The 4,839-nt window shown below is 43.9% G+C and overlaps 1 long non-coding RNA gene across 1 annotated transcript; it reads right to left on the reverse strand.

The window, feature by feature from the left end:
* Positions 1-787: 787 nt before the first annotated feature.
* Positions 788-1,402, reverse strand: LOC135964390 (uncharacterized). The gene is made up of 2 exons (XR_010578228.1): positions 1,242-1,402; positions 788-1,107 (listed from the first exon to the last, which is right to left on the reverse strand). It is a non-coding gene; the product is annotated as an uncharacterized lncRNA (long non-coding RNA).
* Between the last annotated feature and the right edge of the window lie 3,437 nt (positions 1,403-4,839).

The following is a 4,839-nucleotide window of genomic DNA, read 5'->3' on the forward strand; positions in this document are numbered from 1 at the left end:
AAAACCAGGACCAGGAAAAACCTCAAGGGTTGGCTGAGGACACATCATCCCAAAAGTTTCCAAAGAGAAACCTTGACCCAAAGACATTCTGATAAGCTGTCTGTGTCTAGAGATGATAAAAGGAAAAGAGGCACAGAGTTTTTTTTTTTACCATACAGTATCAGGAGACTATTCTTTGCTTTCTTTTCATGGAAAATATTTACAAACAAAAAACAAATCTTTTTTAAAGTGTCATCCAATGCTTTGTCAAAAAATGATTAACTAAAATATGACACCTAAAATAATGTGAATTAGGAAGGGGAAGTTGGCATTTGGGATTGTCAGAAAAAACTGGAAATTTAGTATTGCACTGCCAGCCAGAGTTAGGCTGGAGGAGTGGGGGTAAGAGGTGGACTAGAGATGCTGTTTGGGACACATGTGAAGAATCCTGGGGAAAACCTGTCCCCTGTGGAGTGTGAAAATAGTTAAGTGGCAGGCAGTTAGACAGAGGTGGCTCTAGTTCCTGGGTACCTACTTAAAAAAAAAAATGCTTTTTTTTTTTTTTTTTTTTTGTAAATTAGTACATAGTGGGAAACAAAATTCAGGCTTAACCAACTACAAACTGCCACTTAAGCGCTGATTAGTTAACCAGGAAATTTCCACGTTGATCATACAAATTAAGAAACTACTAAACTGTACCTAACCAATTATTGAATTTGGGTTTTTTCATCATGCACCTTATAAAAGTCTTTCCTTCAAGCCCCTCCCATGAACCACAAACGACAAATCATAGCTGTGTGCTCTACAATTCTTGAATCACTCTATGATTAAATTCTTTAATATTTTTGTGGTGACTCCCACAAATTTTTAATAGAAGAAAAAAGGGACTGGGAACCCCACGGACCAAAGCCCTTTTTATTTATGAACCCCGGACCCGGGGTCAGGATTCTCTCTTGAGGACCTTCCATCCTTGCACAGTCTGGGAGAGATGCGGCGCTGTGGGTGCAGAGCTGACCCTAGAAGGCTCCAGGTGAGTGCGCAGTCACTGCGAAGGGAGGAGACAGGATGCCCGGAGATCCGGCTGTCACCCCGCCGCCATCTTATGGCCGAAGGGGACTGAGGGCCCAGCTGCGCCATGGAGAAGTCGGGGGCGCAAATTATGGAGCTGACTGCGAGGAGGCCAGAGTCCCGCCACAGCCACTTCCGATCAGTTCCAGCCAGCCCCATCCCCTCTCTCGGGATGCCAGACCAGGCACTCTCACCATTTCCAGGCTTCCAGAGGGTCCTCGCACCTTAGTTGTGGATCTCCCAATACCTGCAGGTCAGGGGGCCACAGAGGTTGCGCCTCTAGGAGCAGAAGACACAGAGCAGTGGAGACCTGGAGCTACAGCTGCAGCAAGAGATAAAGGCCCCGCCAATTCCCGGAAGCCATCCTGTCTGTTCCGGCTGTGGGCCTGATTGGACGGTTCCCAGACCAGCGTCCCTGATTGGATAACGTTTAAGGCCCCGCCCTTTCAGGCCGTGAGTGACATGAGATGTGATGGGATGCTGGGCTGAATGAGAGTGACAGCCTAAGCAGCAGTCTAGCCTTTTTTTCCATCTTTAACGCAATTTTTATTTTTTTAATTTTTTGCTACGGAGTCTCGGTTTGTTGCCCAGGCTGGAGTGCAACGGCGCGATCTCAGCTCACTGGAACCTCTGCCTCCCGGGTTCAAGTGATTCTCTTGCTTCAGCCTCCCCAGTAGCTGGGATTACAGGCACGTGACACCAAGCCCTGCTAATTTTTGTATTTTTAGTAGTGACAGAGTTTCACCATGTTGGCCAGGCTGGTCTCGAATTCCTGACCTCAAGTGATCTGCCCACCTCGGCCTCCCAAAGTGCTGGGGTTACAGGCATGAGCCACCACGCCCAGCAGCTGCAGCTTTTTCAAGCAGGGCTTAGGCTGCAGCCCACCTCAGAGGGTATTTGCATTTAACCTTGTGTATAAGGTCATATGCATTTATAAATAATATATCATATGGCAATTCACAAATAAAAATAACAATTATTTAACAACACACACTGCCCCCTCATCAAGGTGTGTGGACTGGGTGAATGAATGAAAAAATACTCTCCAATGCTAAACATAGATTTACCCTTTGATCCAGCAATCACGTTCCTAGGTAAACTCCTGTCCACGCAAAAGCCAGCACGTGAATACTTACAACTGCTTTATGCATAATTTCTAAAACTTTTTTTTTTTTTGAGTCAGGGTCTCACTCTGTCACCCAGGCTGGAGTGCAGTGGCACAATCTAGGCTCACTGCAACCTCTGCCTCCTGATTCTTCTGCCCCAGCCTCTTGAGTAGCTGAGATTACAGGCACCCACACCACCTGGCTAATTTTTGTATTTTTAGTAGGCATGAAACTTCACGATGTTGGCCAGGCTGGTCTTGAACTCCTGACCATAAGTGATCTGCCCACCTCGGCCTCCCGAAGTGCTAGGATTACAGGCATGAGCCACCGCGCCTGGTCAAGAAATAAGTGAAATTTAATGTAACAATTTAATTGACCCAATATACCCAAAATATTTTCATTTTAATATGTAACAAATGTGTATTAATGAAGCATATGTATTTTTGTAACTAAATCTTTGAAAGTAACTCTGTATTTTACCTTTGTAGCACATCGAAGTTCAGACCAGCCACATTCCAGGCACCCAATAACTGCCACAATAAAGTGGAACTCTGATATCAGGGGAGTGAAGAGCCTGAACATCCCTTTTCTGCCAGAGGTGAGGGAACAGCATCTCTCTACCAACATCTCTCTTCAGTTCCGAGGGTGGAACGGATAGTGACGATAGAAATAGCAGAGAGCAGCAGGAATAAAATAATGACAGGCAGACAGACCACTGCTGGTAAACTGTTGCCCATCTTTCTTTCAGAGATCAGACAGTAAACAAAGGATGATTGGCACCAGAGGAGTAGGAAACTGATGTCTTCAGATCTGTTCACAGTCTTGACTTTCAATGTTTAGATATGAAGAAAATAGATTAAAGACAAACTTATTTTGCTATTTGGCCTTGGCCCTAATGGTCGGGTTTTGGTTATCTGTTTTCTCCTGTGTTGCAGAGGAGTGTGTGAGTATAAGCACCAATCACATGCATACATGTCTACATGTATTTCTGCATTACTCAATATTATGTTACAGGATAGCCAAGTAAAATCAGATTTAAAAAATCAGTACCTTTAGGGTGCTCACTGTTAGAAGGTAACTAGTAACCAAACTGTCATTGAATCCTGGCATCTTATCCCCACTGGGTGTATGTATTAGTTAGCTATTCAGCATAACAAACTATCCAAAAGTTGTTAGTTCATAATTGAAATGGTCATCCATTTAGGCTGAGCTCAGTGGGGCCATTCTTCTGGCCTCAGCAGAGTCCTTTCAGGCATGTATCATCAGCTGCTTGTTGACTAGGCAGCTGTGCTTCTGGGGTGAGCCTCTGCTTCTGGGGCCGTCAACAGGGGCAACTTGCTTCACCTCCTCATGATATCTTACCCTCCAGCTGGCTAACATGGGCTTAATTCATGGAGATGGCAGCATTCTGAAATAAAAAGAGTATTCAAGACTGTTTAAATTTAGGCCCCAAACTAGAGCATTGTCATGTTCATAGGTTTCTACTGTCTTGAGCAAATAAGGCCAGCCAGATCTAGGGTTTGGAAAACAGATTTTAGATGTCTATGGTAATAGCTGTAAAAGCACCTGGCAGTGGAAACGGGAGGGATAAAAAATTGCTACAATTTCTGCATTCAGTATCATTCTGCCTGTTTTGCATATTTGGTTTATACAACTCTTCCACATCGAGAAACTTGTCCAAAGACCCACAGCTACTAAGTGGCTGGGATGTGACTAAGGATCGGCTGTCTGACTCCAAAGTCCATGCACCTCCATAGATCACAGTACTAAAGTAGCTGCCTCAGACTCTTGAAATATTTGAGAGTGACACTTATACAACAAAGCCAGATTCCTTTTATATTTGTATCAATGTAGTACTATTTATTGTTGATAATAATCATTTCAATAAATTGCAGAAGCGCATGATGGATGACACCTGGAATCCTAGCACATTGGAGGCTGAGATGGTAGAATCACTTGAGCTCAGGAGTTCAAGCGCAGCCTGGGTGACATAGTAAAATCCTGTCTCCATTAAAAAAAAAAACACTTTAAAAATTAGCCAGGTGTGATATTACCTACCTGTAGTCCCAGCTAATCGTGTGGTTGGGGCAGGAGGATTGCTTGAGCCTGGAAGATTAAGGCTGCAGGGAACTATAATGGGTTGCACCACTGTACTCTGGCCTGGGTGAGAGAATGAGATCTTGTCTTAAAAAAAAAAAAAATGTCCAGGTGCAGTGGCTTATACCTATAATCCCAGCACATTGGGAGGCTGATGCAGGTGGATTACCTGAGGTCAGGAGTTTGAGACCAGCCCAGCCAACATGGTGAAACCCTGTCTCTACTGAAAATACAAAAAATTAGCCAGACATGGTGGCATGCACCTGTAATTCCAGTTACTCAGGAGACTACGGCAGGAGAATCGCTGGAACCTGGGGGGCTGAGGTTGCAGTGAGCTGAGGTCGTGCCACTGCACTCCAGCCTGGGTGACAGAGGGAGACTCCATCTCAAGAAAAAAAAATTGCAGAATCATTTTGAAAGGACACAGAATAATTTGGGGAAATAGCTGAGGGACGAGTTTAGAAAATCAAAGCCCAACAACACAGTATTTATTTTTCATAATAGGAAAAATTTAAAAACCTTTAAAATAAACAACTTTAGAGAAACTTAATTTAACAGAGTTTAATTGAGCAAGGAATGATTTGCAAAT

This window comes from Macaca fascicularis, chromosome 10 (assembly GCF_037993035.2).
Source record: "Macaca fascicularis isolate 582-1 chromosome 10, T2T-MFA8v1.1".
NCBI classification, from domain to species: Eukaryota; Metazoa; Chordata; class Mammalia; order Primates; family Cercopithecidae; genus Macaca; species Macaca fascicularis.